General features: G+C 45.0%; 1 protein-coding gene across 13 annotated transcripts in view; it reads left to right on the forward strand.

The window, feature by feature from the left end:
- Positions 1-22,178, forward strand: part of satb2 (SATB homeobox 2) — a 218,051-nt gene that overhangs the window by 110,974 nt on the left and 84,899 nt on the right. The window lies entirely within an intron of this gene.

Raw genomic sequence — 22,178 nt, forward strand, 5'->3', positions numbered from 1 at the left:
GGATGGGTGATCAAATGGAGTGCCAATTAATCAAGATGTACATATGTAGGGTATAAAGAGAGACTTAAAATCTAGCTTATTGGCAATGTTCCCTCAAATTTTTTTTACAGCTGCACAAACCAACTATTGCTCTGAGCAGGAAATGTTTACACAAACTGAAAACTGCGGCATTTTAAATGTTTTTTCCTATAATATGCATTTCGAATGAAAATTGAAAAGTCACATACTTTGATATTATTTATTGATTAAAGGGTATAATAAAATACAGAACAACAAAGAAAACCTTTCATGTTTCATAAACTTTTCCCAGCTGCACAGCAACGAAGGCTATGTGCGCGGGAGCATTTTAGTTACTGTGTGGCCGTGCACCTGCACAGCTAGGAGAGAACATTGCTTGAGAAACAAATAGTGTGTAAACTGGACAAAGTATAAAAAGGAGTAACACACAAAACAATGAGTCAGTCAGGATCAATGAAGGGAAATACACAGTTGATATTTTGGGTCAAGACCCTTACACCTGCACTGATGGAAAGGTCTTAACCAAGAACATTTCCCCCCATAGATGCTACCTGAACTGCCGACTTCCTTTATTGTTTTATGCATTGTTGCCGATTCCAGAATCTGCAGTCTGTTGTTTCTCCAAACTTGCTATTAATGAGGGAAGGTGTAAACAGGACAGGGACTAGATTGGTATTGGATATGGTGAAAACTAAATAGACAACAAATTGGGCTGCATCTAAATCAGATAGAGGCTGGAATGTAAATATGATGTGGTGTAATTTGGAGGGGGTATAAAATAGTTGGTCCTATTTCAGATGAAGCATAATCCATAAGAATTTTTTAATGGGCTGGGGTATAAATAGAACAAGATGTTACTAAGACAAACTGTAAACCAGGATGCCTGCAACTCAGATAGACCCTAATTTGCCATTTTTCAAATGAATAAATTGTAAATGAAACATTTCATGATTTAAGTGAACTGGATAGATTTTAAATGGACATGATGTTAGATGTGCTGGTTTTAAGACCTATCGCTTACAATTTGGGCAAGAAATAAATGGCATAGGGTTGTACAGAAAGTTATACGTAATACAGATGCAGTGTAAAATCTAGATTAGATATGAGTTAGATCAATAGCTAAGTTGTAAATTAAATGTGAATGTTGTAAGAGCAGGATGCAAAGCAGACCGAATATTGAAGGGATATTGTGTGGACTTGACAGGGTATGAATCAGTCAGTGTGAATTAGATGGAGTGTAAATTGCACAATGTATGACGAGGATAAGATGTGAATGAGATAGTTCGTAAATTTGGCGTGGTATACATTGGACAAATTGCAAATTGTGTGATCTATGGATTTGGACAAGTCTACATCAGATGAGGAATTACTGAGGCAAGTCTTCTCACCAGTCTCATCTGTCTGTCATCCCTCCTCATCTGGATCTGGCTATCAGCTGACAGCTCTTGCTCCGCTCCTTCCCTCACCTTTTAGACTGACCCTTTCCCATGTCTTTCAGTCCAGATGAAGAGTCTCAACCCAAAATGTCGACTGTCCATTTCCTCTATAAATGCTGAGTTCTTCCAACATTTTATGTGTTGCTATTAATGACGCAAGGTATAACTGGGACAGGGTCTAAATGGGTGAGGTGTGCAGTATATTGGATGGTGTGTAAATCAATGATGGAGTGAGTACAGAGCTGTCTGTAAATGAGATTGATTGTAACTTAAATATTCATTGAATTGGATGTGGCCTAACCAGAGCTCTCTCTCAAACTTTAAACCCAATGAGTTAAAATTTCAATGATGGGCCGCCATCTTCCCTGCCGCCATCTTCCCTGCACGCCGCCCCCACGTGCGAGACATAGGGGCGGCCATCTTGGTCGGCGCCACCTCCCACCGCCTACGACCAACGGGTGCTCACGGGCCACCCCACCGCGCCAGACCAAGACAGCGACCCCACCCTGGCTTCCGTGACCCTCGACCAAAGCGCTCCCCACCAGCTCGCAAGGTCAATGATGGACATCCTGGTGGAGGGGCACAGGACAAGCTGCCTGTTTGACACAGGCAGCATGGAGAGTTTTATCCACCCGGCCACGGTGCAGCATTGTGGACTCATGATACGGCCGGTAAGTCAGAGGGTCACCATGGCCTCCAGGTCGCATACAACAGACATCCAGGGGGGTTGTGTAGCGACGCTAGTGGTGCAGGGCACAGAATATCGGGACTTTAAGTTACTGGTCTTGCCTCAACTGTGTGCCCCTGTGCTGTTGGGGTTGGACTTCCAGAGCCACCTGAAAAGCGTGACAATGAAGTATGATGGGCCCCTCCCGCCAATTACTGTCCTAAATCCCCTGTTTTGTAGAGATATGTCACATACCCCGCTACTGACCACACACACACCAACCTGCACATCCCACCCAACACCATGCCGACTGCCACACTACTGACACCACTTGCGGCCTCTCCACCCTCAGGATCCCTCCCCCACCGCTGTTCGCCAACCTGACCCCCGACTGTAAACCTGTGGCAACTAAAAGCAGGAGGTACAGCACGGGGGACAGAGCTTTCATTCAGTCGGAGGTGCAGTGGCTGCTGAGGGAGGGGTCATTGAGGCAAGCACAAGTCCTTGGAGGGCGCAGGTGGTCGTTGTTCGGAACGGGGAGAAGAATAGGATGGTCGTGGTCTATAGCCAGACTATCAATAGGTTCACGCAGCTCGACGCGTACCCTCTACCCCGCATCGTGGATATGGTCAATCAGATAGCACAGTACAAGGTGTACTCGACCATAGACCTAAAATCCGCTTACCATCAGCTCCCCATCTGCCGGGAGGACCGCCCTTACACTGCCTTCGAGGCGGACGGCAGGCTTTATCAATTCCTGCGCGTCCCCTTTGGTGTCACGAATGGTGTATCTGTCTTCCAGAGGGCAATGGACCAGATGGTGGACCAGTGCCAACTGAAGGCCACGTTCCCATATCTGGATAACATCACCATCTGCGGTTATGACCAGCAGGATCACGACAACAACCTCCAAAAATTTCTCCAAGCGGCCAAATCTTTCAACCTCACCTATAACAAGGACAAGTGTGTATTTGGGACCACCCGACTTGCTATCCTTGGGTGTGTCGTGGAGAATGGAGTCATTGGCCCTGACCCCGACCGTATGCACCCTCTGTTGGAACTCCCTCTTCCCAATACCCTCAGAGCCCTCAAAAGGTGCCTGGGCTTCTTTTCATATTACGCCCAATGGGTCTCTAACTATGCAGACAAGGCCCGCCCCCTGGTCAAGTCCACCACATTCCCCCTCTCTGCCGAGGCCCACACGGCCTTCAGCCGCATAAAAGGGGACATTGCCAAAGCAGCAATGCATGCGGTGGATGAGGCCATTCCCTTCCAAGTAGAGAGTGACGCCTCTGACTTTGCGCTGGCTGCTACCCTCAACCAGGCAGGAAGACCAGTGGCATTCTTCTCCCGTACCCTTCAAGGCCCTGAAATTCGGCACTCTGCGGTAGAGAAAGAGGCCCAGGCCATAGTGGAAGCTATAAGGCACTGGAGGCACTATCTTGCCGGCAAAAGGTTCACCCTGCTAACTGACCAGCGCTCAGTCGCGTTCATGTTTAATAATCAGCAGCGGAGCAAAATCAAAAATGATAAAATTCTGAGGTGGAGAATCGAACTCTCCACCTACAACTATGACATCATGTACAGGCCTGGGAAGCTCTACGAGCCCTCCGATGCCCTATCCCGGGGAACATGTGCCAGCGCGCAGATCGACCGGCTATACACCCTACATGTAGACCTTTGCCACCCGGGAGTCACCCGGCTTTTCCACTTCGTGAAAGCCCGGAACCTGCCTTACTCCCTTGAGGAGATCAGGATGATGACCAGGGACTGCCAAGTCTGCGCAGAGTGCAAACCGCACTTCTACCGACCCGAAAAGGCACCACTCATCAAGGTCACCCGCCCCTTTGAGGGACTGAATGTTGACTTTAAGGGCCCCCTTCCCTCCACCGACCGCAATGTGTACTTTCTTAACGTAATTGACGAGTACTCACGGTTCCCCTTCGCCATCCCCTGCCCCGACACCACTACCACGTCAGTTATAAAAGCCCTGCGCAAGCTCTTCACTCTGTTCGGATACCCATGCTATATCCACAGTGACAGAGGGTCCTCATTTATGAGTGACGAGCTGCGCCAATATCTACTGGCTAGGGGAATTGCAACCAGTAGGACCACGAGCTATAATCCCCGGGGGAATGGACGGGTAGAGAAGGAGAATGGCACAGTGTGGAAAGCCACACTCTTAGCCCTCAGGTCAAAGGGACTGCCGGTCTCCCGCTGGCAGGAGGTCCTTCCCGAGGCACTCCACTCCATCTGCTCCCTGTTATGCACAGCCACCAATGCCACCCCTCATGAGCGGCTCTTTTCCTTTCCCAGAAAATCGACCACTGGAACCACCCTACCAACTTGGCTGACGTCCCCGGGGCCAGTGCTGCTTCGGAAACATGCGAGGAGCAATAAATACTCCCCGATGGTCGAGAGGGTTCACTTACTTCATGCGAATCCCCAGTATGCCTACGTGGTTTTACCTGATGGGCGGGAGGACACGGTCTCCATCCGCGACCTGGCGCCCGCAGGAGCTCCGGGCCCCTACCCTGAACACTCCGTGGTGACTATTGACCCCGTACCCACCAATGTACGTACCTACAAGACACCGTGCACCCCATACCCTATACAGACACCACATGACACTCCCATACCGGGCGCGATGCACACGCACGAGGGATTACCGACGCCAAACATGCTGGCACCTGAAGTCAGGCCGGAGCCAGCACAACCGCCGTCGCTGGTGCAATCACCACCAGTGCTACGTAGGTCACAGCGACGGACTCGGCTGCCTGATAGACTTAACCTGTAAATATACTTGTTGTAAATATTGTTAGTCACTTCACCCCGCGGGACTCCTTTTGAAAAAGAAGGGGTGAATGTGGTAAACCATGTATATATGTGGTAACTCGGTTACCTGTCTGGACACACACCTCTGCTGACTGCCCCTGTGGCTCCTCCCACAGGGTCCTGTATAAAGGTGCTCGCCTTGCCCCTCCCCCTCAGTCTGGGGGCAGACACTCACTGTGGAGGTCGTATTGTACAGCGAATAAAAGCCTTTCAGTATTTTACCCAACCTCAGTCTGTTGGAGTTATTGAAGGTGCTTCACCAATGTTGCTTATAGCCATGTCTGACACACAGCTCTGAAACCACTCAAACTGTGGTCTGTCAGTCAGGTAGTCCATTGTCCAGGGTACAATGGAAGTGCCAACCTGCATTGAGTGGAGATTTCCCCTAGCAATGAGGACTGTATGCTATTGAAGGCACTTGAGAAATCAAAAAAACATGATCCTCACAGTGCTGCCCTGCTTATCCAAGTGGGAGTCAGCTCTGTTGAGCAGGTAGATGACAGCATTGTTGACTCCAATGTGCTCCTGGTAGGGAAACTACAGGGGATCGAGGGCTGATCTGAACAGGGGTCGGAGGTGAGCCAGGACCAGCCTCTGTCAGGTCTTCATGATGTGTTAGGTCAGGGACACTGGTCTGTAGTCATTCAAGACTTTCAGTGGCCCTTCTTGGGTACTGGGACCACACGTGATGTTTTCTACACAGTAGGGACCCTTTGCAGGCTGAGACTCTGATTGAAACTGTGCTGGAGTACACATCAGCACACTCCTTCAGGACCTTGGTGTTCACACCATCCAGTCCCAATGCGTTGCCATGTCTGAGTTTCCCCAGAGATCATCTCACCTACTCAGTAGTGAAGGTGAGTCCATGATGACTGGGGAATTGGAAGGTGGGGGCAGCGGGAAGTGAACATTGGGATGATAGCATTTGGTATGTGGAGGTGTGGATGGTAGGTGCAGGGCAAGAAAGGGATGTAGAGCATGGTAGCCTGTGTTGCTCATCCACATGTTGAATGGGAGGTGGAAGGAGAGAGGAGGAGAAGTGTTGGTGCAGAGGGAGCATTGGGTGCCTCGGCACCTAGACTGGTGCGCTGAGGGGGGGTGTGAACAGGAGAGCAATTATCAAACCTTTTGTAGAATTGGTTTAACTCATTGGCCCATTTAGGGCTGCATTCCGAGGCTCTACAGCTAGACTGATTGAAGCCAGTGATGTTCTTCATGCCTGTCCACACCTCCCATGTGCGACTCTGCCCAAGCTTGTTCTCCAGCTCTCCCCTGTGTTCCTCTTTAGCCACCTCGACCTTTTCCTTTCGCTCCCTCTGCACGTTTCAATTCCTCCCCGTCTCCTGACCTAACGGCTCTCTTTTTGTGGTTGAGGAGAGTCTTCAGATCGCTAGTGACCCATGGTTTGTTGTTAGGGAAGCAGCGAGCAGTCCTTGATGGTATTACAGTGTCCTCACAGAAGCTGATGTAGCCAGTGATGCAATCAGTAAGTCCATTAATGTCCTCCCCAAGTGGTTGACAAAGCACATTCCAGTCAGTAACCTCAAAGCAGCCTTTCAAGACCTTGATAGCCTTTTGAGACCATTTCTTTACTATCTTGGTGGTGGCTAGCTTTTGCTGTACTTTGGGCTTATACAAGGGCGTGAGGTGAACCAGGTGGTGATCTGATTTCCCAAGTGGAGGTGGAGAGGGGGAGAGCTGTATGCATCTTTAATATTTGCTTACAAGAGATCCAGTGTTTTACTTTCTCTTGTATGACACTTGGCAAACTGATTGCAATTGGGCAGAATTGTCAAGTGAGAAACATGGTTGAAGTCTTCCAATATTGCAATGAACGCATTGGGATGTTGAGTCTGGAGACTCATGATGTAAGTGTGTATGACGTCACACGCAGCATTGGAAACTAAGTTGGCAATCAATTTGGCAAGATAAGAATGGCTTGGGTGCTAGTCAGATGGGGTTTTTTTTTATCTTGGAAAATATGTAAATCAGAGCAGATTTTGAATTGGAAAATCTACAAATCAAGTGATTGTAACTGTGCATGTACATGCACTTTTTGTATTTTTAGAATTGGGCAGGTTGAACATTGGGGTAGAAATGGGAAATTGTATATTGGATGCAAACTGATTTGGAAGGAAATAAATGGCTGGGTTGGGATATAAACCAGCAACATGTAAATGATGAAGATGTAAAAGATATGTAAAAATACGCAAAAGATGAAGTTCAGATTGTATGCAGATTAAATTGTAAGGTATGGGCTGTGTCATTTGTATCGGCTGTCAATTGGACAAGTTAGAACATTGGTGCTATGTAAAATGGGCGTGATGTGAACTGTACTGGCTGCAAGTTAGGTGGGGTGTAGAGAGATATACCTCAGTTAGGATGTAACTTGGAAAGAATGTCATAAAATGGAGTGAGTATTGGACAAGTTGTACATCGGACAAGGTGTAAGTTGGATGAAATATATGTTCAACAGGATGGTATGGTTATGTCTAAACTTTACTGTCCAGCTATTATAGCTTGGGGAATTCCGGAGTTTGGAGTTCAACTCCGGGGCTGTTCTGTAAGGAGTCTCTGACCATCCTCCCCGTGGAATGTGTGGATTTTCCCTGGGTGTCTTGGTTTCATGCCATGGGGTAAGTTAATTGGTCATTGTAAATTGTCCCATGATTATGTTAAGGTTATTTGGGTTTGTTGGAGACCGTAATGCCCTACTCTGTGTAGTATCACTAAAATAAAATTAAAAAGGAAGAAAGTTCTGGTGAAGAGCCTCAGCTCAAAATGTCGACTGTTTATACACCTCCATAGATGCTGCCTGACTTGCTGAGTTCCTCCGACATTTTGGGTGTGATGCCCATGATTTCCAGCATCCGCAGAATCTCTTGGGTGTATAAGAAAGTTCTGATTCCTCATACAGGGGTGGAGATTAATGGATGAGGCACTGGAATGAGTTGGTTTGAGTACCAGGAAAAATTGATATGTTGCCACTTCAAGGCTGGGTGAATTGTTTGAAACTATTGGATAGCCTTAGTTGGTATCAGACAATAGTCGAAGTGATGGGTATCTTGCAACATCAGTTTTATTATGTTGCTATCAGACAGTAGTTGAGGTTTTGGATGACTTGCAACATCAGACTTATTATGTTGGAAAACGTTCTGACTACTAGCAACCTTGACATTAGTGTTTTCAAGGGATAATCTAGGGATTCCACAGAGATACAGGTATGTGTGTGTTGTTCTCTGAAATAAAATGAAGAATGCTGGTAATACTCAATGGATGCGTGGAAAGAGAACACACAGACTTTTAACGCTGCAAACCAGCGAGTTGCTTTGTTGTGTCTCTCCTCTCACTGTGAAAGGGGACACCTCTTTTTCTCTTTATTTGGGAGAGAGAGAGAGCCTGTGGTACACCAAAATGTCAGATGAATGATTAGTTTGTGTTGTACTGCAGATCATAGTCTTTACTGGGGGCTTTACTATTGCATGCTTGCTGGGTGAAGGGTGCTGATGCTTCTTTGTGGAAGAGGGTGGGATTTGGGGAGGGTCGTTGCTTTGCTGCTGCTTGTACGTGGGAAGGGGGAGTATGGGGCTTTGGGGTTCTAACACTTTAACTGTCATTCATTCTTTGGGGCACTCCTCTGTTTTCATGGATGTCTGCAAAGATAAAGAATTTCAGGATGTATATTGTGTACATTTCTCTGATATTAAATAGCTATGGAATGATTGAAATAACATCCAATCTTGATGAGACAAGACTTGGTATTAAAATTCATCCTTTAAGTATCATGTCATAACGTACAAGACCATAAGACATAGGAGCAGAATTAGGACATTTGGCCCATTGAGTCTTCTCTGCCATTCTATCATTATCCCTCTCAACTCCATTCTCCTACCTTCTCCCGGTAACTTTTCAACACCCTCACTAACCAAGAACCTATCAACCTCCACTTTAAATATACCCACTGACTTGATGTTGGTTTTGCGGCAAAATGAAAACCCATCAAAAAATTACATGCAAGACATCCAAAGGTTACAATGCAAGCACAATTTGAAAAATTACAATGGTGTCATCGAAACATAGTTTAGAAGATTTAATGTGAGACCAGGAATTTTATAATATTTACTCCTGGATCGAGAGGACCCTTCTGCAACCTGTCACTTGATCACAAACACAGTCCATGTACCATATGTTCCACACGGATTTCCTAATTTGATCAGTATCCATGTGTTGACAAATTGCCAAGAGACAGGTTGCCAATTGCTCATGGACATAGAATGGGAAGGGGTGCTTTCTCAAACCTACCTCAGCTGTTGGATAGTCAGATACAGAGCTTATATTTTCCAACTGTCACCAACCAGATTTTCTGAAATCAAGTAGGTGACCATGACATGCTGAATTATTACTAGAGCCCGTGATGTAAGAAGGGGAGCAGATGTATTCAAGTCCATGTCACAGCTAGTCATAACCTGAGGTGTCAATGTTGCTATTTACACCTGCGTTAAATAGTTCCGACTGATGGAGGTGTTTGCATGTTAAGGCTTTCTCAGTGAAACAATACAGCCATGCTGCCAACAGTGTTGTTTACCCATTGGCACGAGCCATGCGTACTGGGGTCTGTCATAGTTGATGCTGAAGGTAGGGGTGTTAACAAGGTCCAAGGAGCATTGTGCTCTAGCTGGTGGTGACACCGCAGGTTCCATGACCCAGGCAGTGGGGACATCGATAATAACATCAGCTGCCATAGCAGGAATGAGTGGGAAGCCAGAGGATTGGGAGACTTTTAAGGAGCAACAGAAGATAACTAAAAAGGCAATATGGGGGGAAAAGATGAGGTACAAAGATAAGCTAGCCAAGAATATAAAGGAGGATAGTAAAAGCTTCTTTAGGTATGTGAAGAGGAAAAAATTAGTTAAGACCAAAGTTGGGCCCTTGAAGACAGAAACGGGTGAAATTATTATGGGGAACAAGGAAATGGCAGATGAGCTGAACAGATACTTTTGATCTGTCTTCACTAGGGAAGACACAAACAATCTCCCAGATGTAATAGTGGCCAGAGGACCTAGGGTAACAGAGGAACTGAAGGAAATCCACATCAGGCAGAAAATGGTGTTGGGTAAACTGATGGGACTGAAGGCTGATAAATCCCCAGGTCCTGATGGTCTGCATCCCAGGGTACTTAAGGAGGTGGCTCTAGAAATCGTGGACGCATTGGTAATCATTTTCCAATGTTCTATAGGTTCAGGATCAGTTCCTGCGATTGGAGGGTAGCTAATGTTATGTCACTTTTTAAGAAAGGAGGGAGAGAGAAAACGTAATTATAGACCAGTTAGTCTGACATCAGTGGTGGGGAAGATGCTGGAATCAATTATAAAAGATGAAATAGTGGCATATTTGGATAGCAGTGGCAGGATAGGTCCGAGTCAGCATGGATTTATGAAAAGGGAAATCATGCTTGACTAATCTTCTGGAATTTTTTGAGAATGTAACTATGAAAATGGACATGGGAAAGCCAGTGGATGTAGTGTACCTGGACTTTCAGAAAGCCTTTGATAAGGTCCCACATAGGAGGTTAGTGTGCAAAATTAGAGGAAATGGTATTGGGGGTAGGGTACTGACATGGATAGAAAATTGGTTGGCAGATGGGAAACAAAGAATAGGGATTAATGGGTCCTTTTCAGAATGGCAGGCAGTGACTAGTGAGGTACCGCAAGGCTCGGTGCTGGGACCGCAGCTATTTACAATATACATTAATAATTTAGATGAAGGGATTAAAAGTAACATTAGCAAATTTGCAGATGACACAAAGTTGGGTGGCAGTGTGAAATGTGAGGAGGATGTTATGAAAATGCAGGGTGACTTGGACAGGTTGGGTGAGTGGGCAGATGCAGTTTAATGTAGATAAATGTGAGGTTATCCACTTTGGTGGCAAGAACGGGAAGGCGGATTACTATTTGAATGGTGTCAAGTTAGGAAAAGGGGAAGTACAACGAGATCTAGGTGTCCTTGTTCATTGGTCACTGGAAGTAAGCATGCAGGTACAGTAGGCAGTGAAGAAAGCTAATGGCATGTTGGCCTTCATAACAAGGGCGGTTGAGTATAGGAGCAAAGAGGTCCTTCTGCAGTTGTACAAGGCCCTGGTGAGACCACACCTGGAGTATTGTGTACAGTTTTGGTCTCTAAATTTGAGGAAGGACATTCTAGCTATTGAGGGAGTGCAGCATAGGTTCACGAGGTTAATTCCCGGGATGGCGGGACTGTCATATGTTGAAAGTTTGGAGCGACTGGGGTTATATACACTGGAATTTAGAAAGATGAGAGGGGATTTGATTGAAACATATAAGATTATTAAGGGAAACAACAGGAATTCTGCAGATGCTGGAAATTCAAGCAACATACATCAAACGCAGGTGAACGCAGCAGGCCCAGCAGCATCTATGGGAAGAGGTGCAGTCGACGTTTCAGGCCGAGACCCTTCGTCAGGACTAACTGAAGGAAGAGTGAGTAAGGGATTTGAAAGTTGGAGGGGGAGGGGGAGATCCAAAATGATAGGAGAAGACAGGAGGGGGAGGGATAGAGCCGAGAGCTGGACAGGTGATAGGCAAAAGGGGATACGAGAGGATCATGGGACAGGAGGTCCGGGAAGAAAGACAAGGGGGGGGGTGACCCAGAGGATGGGCAAGAGGTATATTCAGAGGGACAGAGGGAGAAAAAGGAGAGTGAGAGAAAGAATGTGTGCATAAAAATGAGTAACAGATGGGGTACGAGGGGGAGGTGGGGCCTTAGCGGAAGTTAGAGAAGTCGATGTTCATGCCATCAGGTTGGAGGCTACCCAGATGGAATATAAGGTGTTGTTCCTCCAACCTGAGTGTGGCTTCATCTCCACAGTAGAGGAGGCCGTGGACAGACATGTCAGAATGGGAATGGGATGTGGAATTAAAATGTGTGGCCACTGGGAGATCCTGCTTTCTCTGGCGGACAGAGCGTAGATGTTCAGCAAAGCGGTCTCCCAGTCTGCGTCGGGTCTCACCAATATATAAAAGGCCACATTGGGAGCACCGGACGCAGTATATCACCCCAGTCGACTCACAGGTGAAGTGATGCCTCACCTGGAAGGACTGTTTGGGGCCCTGAATGGTGGTAAGGGAGGAAGTGTAAGGGCATGTGTAGCACTTGTTCCGCTTACACGGATAAGTGTCAGGAGGGAGATTATTAAGGGATTGGACACGCTAGAGGCAGGAAACATGTTCCCAATGTTGGGGGAGTCCAGAACCAGAGGCCACAGTTTAAGAATAAGGTGTAGACAATTTAGAACGGAGTAGAGGAAAAACTTTTTCACACAGAGGGTTGTGGTTCTGTGGAATGCTCTGCCTTAGAAGGCAGTGGAGGCCAATTCTCTGGATTCTTTCAAGAAAGAGTTAGATAGAGCTCTTAAAGATAGCAGAGTGAAGGGATATGGGGAGAAGGCAGGAAAAGGGTACTGATTGTAGATAATCAGCCATGATCACAGTGAATGGTGGTGCTGGCTCGAAGGGCTGAATGGCCCACTCCTGCACCTATTATCTATTGTCTATTGACCTGGTGCAGTGCTTTACTTCATCGATCTTACTTATTCTATCGCCTTCCACTCCAGGGTCCCAATCCTCCTGCTTCACTCTGTGCAATGTGTCCAACAGTGTCCATGCTTCGTACAGTAGCTCATGTTGGGATCATACCAACGTTAGCCCAGCGCTCCTTTTCACCCTCAATGCACAATGTTCTTCTGCTGGTGACTTAATGTTTTTGATTTCACATTTCTGACCATCTCCACATCGCCCAGTGGATTCTGAGGAGGTTACACTTTGTTCATCTGAAACAGAAAATGCTGGAGTCTTCCAGCAGGCGATGGGGCATCGGTGGAAAGATAAACTTTTCAAGTCAAAGACCCTTCGCCAGAATTGGAGGGTCTCGTACATGAGCCATTAGCCAGTTACTTTTCCTATGGATGCTGCCTGACCTGCAGTGTGTTTCCAGGGACACAAGAGACTGCAGTTGCTGGAATCTACAGCAACACATAAGAACATAAGAAACAGGAGCAGGATAGGCTGTTCAAAAACATCATGCTTGATCCGTTCATGGACCTAGCTCCACATACAGTACCTGCCTTTTCCTCTTCAATCATCTACCCACAGGGATATTTTGCCGATTTTTGTCGTGGTAGCATCAGAATCACATTAATTATCACTGTCTTAAATGATGTGCTCTTTTTTGCTTTTCAGTAGCAGTACAGTGCAAAGACATAAAATTATAAAATAAATGAATAGTGCATGAAAAAAGGAATAGCAAGGTCACATTCATGAGCTGTTCCAAAATCTAATGTGGAGTGGAGGAAGCTGTTTCTGCATCGTTGAGTATGGATCTTCTGGCTCTTGTACCTCAACCTGATGTGAGTAATAAGAAGAGGGCATATTCTGGACGGTGAGGGTCTTTAGTGATGAGTGGTGCCTTCCTATGGCACCATTTCTTCAAGACATCTTTGAGGCTAGGGAGGGTTACGCCCATGATGGTGCTGGCTGAGTCGCCAACCCTCTGTGGCCTCCTGCAACCCTGTGCATTGGAGCCTTCATACCAGGCCTCGACACCACCAGTCAGAATGCTCTTCCAATGGACATCCATGGAAGTTTGCAAAAGTTTTTGGTGACATACTAATGTAATCGATAAGCAGCAGCTTGATGTATGTTCTGTTGTTGACGAGGTGCTCCAAAGTAGAGCGAAGAGCCAGAGATATTGCAGCCACTGTAGGCCTGTTGTGGTGGTAGGTGAATTACAGTGGGTCCAGGTCCTTGCTCAGACGGGAATTAATTCCAGCCATAACTAATCTCTCAATGTGCTTCATAATCATAAAATGTGAGTGCTATCCCGTGACAGTCATTGAGGCAGTTCATCCTGTTCTTTTTGGGCACTGGTATGATTGCTGCCCTTTTGAATCAGGTAGGAACCTCAGACCATAGCAGTGAGAGGTTGAAAATGTCCTTGAACATTCCCGCCAGTCGGTCTGCATTAGTTTTCAGAACCTTGCCAAGTACACCATTGGGGCCTGACGCCTTGCGAGGGGTCACCCTCTTGAAGGATGTTCTCACATTGGCTTCCAAGTCAGAGATATAGTGTCCAGATACCGTTCGGATTTGCAGACGCATACCTGGATCTCTTGTAGGATTCTGGATCAGTATTGATCGCCATAGTTCCAGCCTTCAGCAGACTGCAAATCTGGTTCATGTGAGGCTTCTGGTTTGGGAAAACTCAGTATGTTTTCAAAGACACACATTCATTCATGCAGGTCTCAATGAAGTCAGTGACAGCTGTGGCATATTCACTCAGACCCGAAGGTGAATCCCTGAATATGGTCTAGTCCACTGGCTTAAGGCAGTCATCTGCTTCCCCTCACCATACCTTTGTGGTACTTACTATTGGAGCTGTGGTCCTCAGTCGTTGCCTGTATGCTGGGAGTAGAAGTACAGCCATGTGAGCAGATTTGCCCAAGTGTCAGTGTGGGCATGAGATGGCACAGTAAGCATTTTTGATGGTGGTGTAACAGTGATCAAGTGTGTTGGCTCCTCTGGTTCCACAGCTGACATCTTGATGATAGTTTGTTAGAGACTTCTTCAGTCAGACCTGGTTGAAGTCCCTCACCATGATTGGGAAGGAATCAGGGTGCATTGTCTAGTGACTGTTGATCACAGTGCTCAGCATCTTCAATGCCAGCTTAAGGTTTTCCAGGATTAGTGTGTACACCACTACCAATATGTCCATAGCGCAGAAGGGGCTGCTCATAACTCTTTCCACTTCTGTCAAGTTGCGGGAAACGTTAACGTCAGTACTCCCACCTACCCTGGCTGAACTACAGTGAAAGGAAGGGGCAGGTGGAGGTGAAAAGCCACCAGACACATTGCCCATAGTGTGACCTGCACGAGTGGCAGGCCAGCAGTGGTGTGCTCCTACGTCCATTGGCACAGGATGTCAACCTTGCAAACTGTAGAATTAACACTGATGAGCAGACGGTGTCTGAAGCAGGCTGTAAAATCTTTCAGCCTACTGATTCCTCATTTGCATATGAAACAAAGGTATCTAACAGTGAAACCATGCCAGTCAACCGTAGAGATTTCACTTTTGGTCCTTAACTTTGTATGATATTGGCTGTATGTTTTCTCTGCTAGAGTCACCACTGGATCTACAACAGATCTCTATCTACCAGATTACCTTAATAGCCACACGGTTATGCCTGAGGGGTATCCAAGAAATTATGAAGGAATTATTTTGGGTATTGCCACTGTTATCTAGAGCCAGACCCCTGACTGAATTCACTGACTCCTCAACCCTGGGCATATACTTTAAGGATAGATTTGGTGAGGTGCCAGTCAGACAGTGACATTTGAATAGCATAGCATGCAACATACGATTTAAATCGGTGACACAAACAAGATATTGTGCAGATTCTGGAAATCCAAGGCAACACACACAAAGTGCTGCAGGAACTCAGCAGGCCAGGCAGCATTTATGAAAAGGAATAAGCAGTCAACGTTTCAGGCCAAGACCCTTCATCAGGACTGGGGAAAAAAAGTGAAGACAGAGGGTGTAAGTTGTGAGAAAGCAGAAGTGGATTGAAGTACAAATAGGTCAAGGGTGTAAACAGATGGAGTTGAAATTAAGTGAAATAAATTTGTCACATTGTAAGATTTATCTCAAATATGATGTAACTTGCACATTGTAAATTGAACAGCGTATGTAAGCAGGACTAGATTGTACATCAGACATAGTGTAAATGACTTGATCTTTATGGAATGTAGTGAAGGCCACATTGTGTCTGGCTCTCGTGTGTTGGAAACGAGGTATGATGTGGATTGGACTGGGTGTAGGCTGCAAAATGATATTGGACATGGCGTGAGTCTGGAGAATTGTGAATTGGGTGTGTGTGTGTGTGTGTGTGTATAACAGGTGTAACTTGTATAGGAGTGTTATAGTGTTGCATCCCGCTGGGAAGGTTCATTTCAAACCATACTTCATTTCTAAAACCTGGCTTGACAGAGGTATCAAGAGGAGTGTGTGTGTAAAAAAAAAAAAAAAAAAAAAAAAAATTGGAAGCCAAAGAATAGATGCAATGGAAGCAGCTAAGAGAAGGTTTGGAGAAGGTTTACTGGATGATACATAATGGTTGGGTTGTGTCAGGAAGAGAGGCTGGACAAGCTGGGCTTATATCCATTAGTGTTCGGAAGAGTGAAGGGGAACTTTACGGAAAGATTCCCTGAGCGATCCCGACAGTCACTGCAGCTCAGTGGTGTACTTCTCAGCAAATCACCAGATCACCAGTCTCATTGGTTCAGGGAGTTAATGGATGAGATGGTTCATATCCTGTCCAGCTCTGGCAACTTCGTGCAAAAATAACATCCACCCAGGCCAATGTAAATGAGAATTGTGTGAACAATATACACAGTTTTCAATTCAGCAAATTGTATGAACAAGTAATAAAGAAGTAATCGGGCAACTCAGTACCATGGTACTGCTTCACCTAAACCTGGATATAGTACATTGAACCCGTGAATACTACCTCACTTTTTAAATATATATTATTTCTATTTTTTGCACAATTTTTAATCTATTCAATATATGTGTACTGTAAGTGCTTTACTTAGTTAATTATTATTATTATTTTTTCTTCTTCTTCTATATTATGCATTGCATTGAATTGCTGCTAAGTTAACAAATTTCACGACACATCCCGGTGATAATAAACCTAATTCTGATTCTGATATTTACTTTACTAGCTTTTCTTAATTTGTTATGGGGGTTTTTATCTGATTGGATTCAGGCTTGGAGCCCCTCTCCAAAGACTGAACTATGCAGTGAGGATTGTAGGTGAACAAAGATTTAGGAAGCTCCCTACTTAGTCAGCACTACACTGCAAAATTGAACATTACAAAATGGATGCATAAGATAGAAAATGCCCTGGAAATGGAATCCATTGCTGACCCTTGCTGCTTAGTTAGGACAAACTTAGATTTGTCCCACCAGAAAGCAAAACTTTCACTATCATTGACTGGAATTGTGATACAAAAAAAATACGCTCTCCATTAATTATAGTGAGTATTGCAAGGGTATTTGCTTATCAAATGTTATATCAACAAGAAACCTTTCGCCACCTGATTGGTCTTACTATTTCAGCATGCCTTATTTGCACAGACCAAGTCAGGGAGGCTTGTGTAGTCCTCAGACTGTAATCAATGCATAGTTAGTTGAGCAAAAATACAAGCAGTAATTATTATTTATCGAGATTTGTATTTGTATCATTACCTTGTGCCTGGTACCTTTAATCACCTTTCTCAGATATTGAGTGAGACCAATCAGATAATGTTCACCTCAGAACAAACCAGTCTTTGTTCTGAGTAATCTGCAAAATTGGTCATCATCGACTTGCAACTCACTTCTGGCAGCACTGCATCCTAACATTTAGCAGAAAGCAGACGTTTGAAGAGAGTAGCATGGTAGAAGAAAAACAGTAATTAAAGTGGCTGTAGATTTGCTATGGTGATGATCTAAAATGAGCAGTGGTGCTTGTATTAAATCAGAATAGATTTCCCTGTTTCTAAATATTCCATGCTGCCCTGTAAGTTGAGTGGGGATATTGTGTTCAAATGGTCAGTAGAGAGTGGGGAATGAGGTGAATGAGGTGCAGACGGTGAAGGAGCAGATGTTTTGCTTTGCTTTCCTGTAGCCAGCCACTGTAACTCACAACTCCCCTCTATTCACGCACAGGGTGTCTTTACATTTCAAAAATATTGGTTCAACAGTGCAGTTTTATCTCAGGACATCAAGAGGCACTGGTGAGATCAAATCTGATGATGGCACATGCTTGCTGTGTTACCAAAGAACCCACGTACCTTACCTTTTTTTGCTAGATTTTAATGAAACCTCCTTCGGGATCATAAAGGGCTCCTAGGACCTACAAGGTGATGTTGAGTTTCCCCAGCCTTGGTTTTACCTTGTATGAGTAACATAGGGAACTCCTTCTAAGCCCTGGTTTTCATTCCAGAGGGCAGTTCCATTGGATCATTAGTGCTTTTCACTTCTGGCATTGGGTACAAGGTGGCTGTGCCAATTTGTAATGAGGCCGGAGAGTTAAAATGGTCTATCTCCCAGCCCAGATGCTGATGCCCATGTGTCAGCAGGATATTTGAATGACTTTCCACTCAACATCCTAGCCATGTCTTAGCCCAGAACTCATGATCTTCTAACCTTATGTTTTACAGTGAAGATGAACTCATATAACTCTCATTCTTTTTATCCTGTTCCCCCAAAACTTCAGGTAATCTAATCCCTTCTGTCCTCCTTTGGACTTTTGTAAAAGGTCGCCTTTCCTTTGATATCTTTCAAACCTTGACAAAACCCCAACAGAAAACGTCCAGGCAGATCCCTTGGTCCTTTCAAACTGTTGCTTTATTATCAGCCACTAAATCCTTTCCAAATTCATGCTGATGCATCTCCATTATGTGAGTCTACCTCTCGTATTAAGGCTTGTAATCTTTGCATCAATAAATGACAAGCTATAACTGCCATAATAGTGACTGTAGGTGAGGTGTATTATCCATCTTCATTCTTTTTGACCTATCTGCAGTATGGTTAGGTAAATCTGAGTTGTCTTCTCTGCAGAGGTGGAGGCTGAGAAGAGACCTGTTAGAAATATGAGAGACATAGATAGAGTAGACAGCCAGTATCTTTTTTGTCTCTCTCAGGGTCAATATGTCTCATTCTAGAGAGAATGCTTTTAAGGTGAGAGGAAGAAAATTCAAAGGTTTTTAAGAAAATTTTTTTAACAGTGTGGTGGGTGTTTGGAATGCGCTGGCAGGAGTGGTGGTGGAAATAGATTGATAGAGGCGTGTAAAAGGCTCTTAAATTCTCTGCATATTCACATATGCATGTGAATATGTAGAGATTGGAGGGATATGGATCATGTACAGGCAGAAAGGATTAGTTTAATTAGGTATCCATTTGACACAACATCATGGGCAAAAGGGCCTGTTCTTTTGTTGTACAATTCTTTGTTCTAATCTGTGTTGTAGGATGGTTGACTATATCCTCCCACTCCAGTACCACTCCGTTGTCCAGCTAATTGTGACAACCCTAGATTGCTTTCACTCTTGCCCTCCCAGTCATAGTCAGCTGTAGATTCTCTTCTCACTCATACAGCAAAACTCAGACAATAGCCCCCTCTGACATATTATGCCTCATGCTGCCCCTCAGTAAGATTGCCGAAGTACCAGATTTCCACATGTCAGCATTTTTGACAGATCTATTCTCTCAGTGCTTTCACTCTGCTTGTTCAGTAGGTAGTTTGGGAAGGGTTACCTATCAAGTATTGGAAAGAACACAGCCATTGTCTAAAATACTCATCCATTCTTTGGTCCCTCGCACTTGACCATTTCAATGCTCTACCAACTCATGTCAACCACCATAAAGTTGTACCTATCCACCCTTACTCTCCATGTTCTGTCCAGTCCATCGATCATCAACAGTGTATTTGTTGGCCGACAATCATTGTCTAGCTTGTAATTTATAAATGTCTTTCCTCCACCCAAACTCCTACTTGTCTTCATCCTCTTTATTTTCACCATTTCAAACCATTCCCCATTTTGGCTTTACTTCAGCCTAGGGAACCATGCACAGGGTCAAAGACAGATACAGCATGGAAGCAGACCCATTTGGATCACCTTGTCTGCGCTAAATAGAGAATAGCACATCACTTTACTGCCCTAGCTGTAAGGTTGGGGTTTGATTCTCACCGCTGTCTGTAAGGAGTTTATACATTCTGCCTGTGACCGCATGGGTTTCCGCTGGGTGCTCTGGTTTCCTCCCACATTCCAAAGACATACGATTATGGTCAGTGAGTTCTGAGCTTGCTATGTTAGCACTGGAAGTATGACAACAGCTGCAGGCTGCCCAGCTCAATCCTCGCTGATTTGCTTTGATGTAAACAACATTTCACTATTTCAATGCACATGTTTCAAATAAAACTCATCTTATTTTATCTTATAATCTGATGATCTTGGGCCTGTTTACACCAATACAATATTGATCTGAATTTTTCTTTACCGACATTCCCATCAATTTACCTCCGATCCTACCACTTATTTACGCACCAGGAGCAATTTACAGAGCCCAGTTCACCTACCAGCCCATTGTCTTTTGGGATGTGGGAGGAAGCCAGAGTACTCAGAAGAAACCCTGGTGGTCACAGGGAGGATGCGCAGACATGGCCGGGTGCCACGGTAGTGTAGCGGTTAGCGTGACTATTACAGCGCAGGACGTTGGAGTTCAGAGTCCAATCCCGGCATTTGTACATCTTTCCGAGGAATGTGTGGATTTTTCCTGGGTGCTCCAGTTTCCTTCCACAGTCCAAAGACGTACTGGGTAATTCAACTGGTCATTGTAATTTGCCCCATGATTGGGTTAGGGTTAAATCGGGGTTGTTGGGGGTTGCTGAGTGGTACAGCTCTAAGTGCTGGAAAGGCCTATTCCAGTGGTCCCCAACCACCGGGCCGCAGACCGGTACCGGGCTGCTAACCATGTGCTACCTGGCTGCGAGGAAACGATATGATTTGGTGATATGAAACGATATGAGTCAGCTGCACCTTTCCTCATTCCCTGTCACACCCACTGTTCAACTTGAATGCACGCGAGGTCATTACACACGCGTCATCTATGTCAGCGCGGGAAGAAGATCAACTCCTCGAGCTTGCAAATGACGGCGGGCTGAAAAGTATGCTTGACATAACATCTCTGCCAGCATTCTGGATCAAAGTCAAGGCTGAATATCCTGAGATAGCCACGAAAGCACTGAAAACGTTGCTTCCATTTCCAACATATCTCTGCGAAGCGAATTCTGCAATGAATGCAACGAAAACTAAATTGCAGATTAGACTGGACATAAGGAACCCCCTTCGAGTATCGCTGTCTCCCATCACCCCTTGATGGCACCGCCTTGTTGCAGGGAAACAAGCCCAGGGCTCCCACTGATTCAGCAATATTGGTGTGTTGCAACGATTTTATATGTTCATACGGGGAAAATATGTGCTGTGTGTTTAATATCCAAACGTTACTTAAAATGTTATGATGCTATTGACTTATAAATGGCTTATAATTGACTTATCACTATATTCATGCAAGGAAAATATGCACTGTGTGTTTAATATTAAATTTGTTAGATAAACCCTTTTAGAAACGAAATTGAGTGTATTAACCACTTATAAGTGACTTATAGTTGACTTATCATCTATATTCCGGTCATGATTAACACACCCCCCCCCCCAGGGTTGCCAACTGTCCCGTATTAGCCGGGACATCCGTATATTGGGCTAAATTGGTTTGTCCCATACGGGACCGCCCTTTTCCCGTATTTCCCCCGCTAAGGTAGAGCGTTCCTATGAAACCTTTCGTGCCGAAATGGCATAAAGCGAAGAAGCAATTACCATTAATTTATATGGGAAAAATTTTTGAGCGTTCCCAGACCCAAAAAATAACCTACCAAATCATACCAAATAACACATAAAACCTAAAATAACACTAATATATAGTAAAAGCAGGAATGATATGATAGATACATAGCCTATATAAAGTAGAAATAATGTATGTACAGTGTAGTGTCACTGAACAGAATCGCCAGAACTGATTTGTGGAAAAAAATAGGCACGTACACGCATGTGCACACAGGTGCCCGCGCAAGGCTTCATGGTCATGGTAGTCTTTCTTGGGGTAAACACAATGTATTTGACTGCTACTCTTGTCTGTTGGCAACGCACCCCCCCCCCCGCCCCTGCCCTGGGTTGACCGGTCCACGGTGCTATAAAAGGTTGGGGACCCCTGGCCTATTCCACACTGTATTTCTGAATAAATAAATCACACAAAGAGTGCCCAAGGTCAGGGTTGAACACGTGGCACTAGAGCTGTGATTTAGTATTCTACTAGATGTGCCACTCTCAAGATATTTGATATTCTACTGTATGTACCAGATATAGCCTTTATTATTTGGGGTATTAGCACTGAAGTTATCTTCACAAATCTGTCTACTCCCCCCCCCCCACCCATTTTTTTTGTAGCTCACCTTAAAAGCTACCATTTTGACTAACTCAATTTTCCAATTTCCTCCTTTGGCCCAAGGTCAAATTCACTTTTATCAAACTCCTCAGGATAGCTTTATT

The sequence above is a fragment of the Mobula hypostoma genome, chromosome 6, assembly GCF_963921235.1.
Source record: "Mobula hypostoma chromosome 6, sMobHyp1.1, whole genome shotgun sequence".
Classification (NCBI taxonomy): domain Eukaryota; kingdom Metazoa; phylum Chordata; class Chondrichthyes; order Myliobatiformes; family Myliobatidae; genus Mobula; species Mobula hypostoma.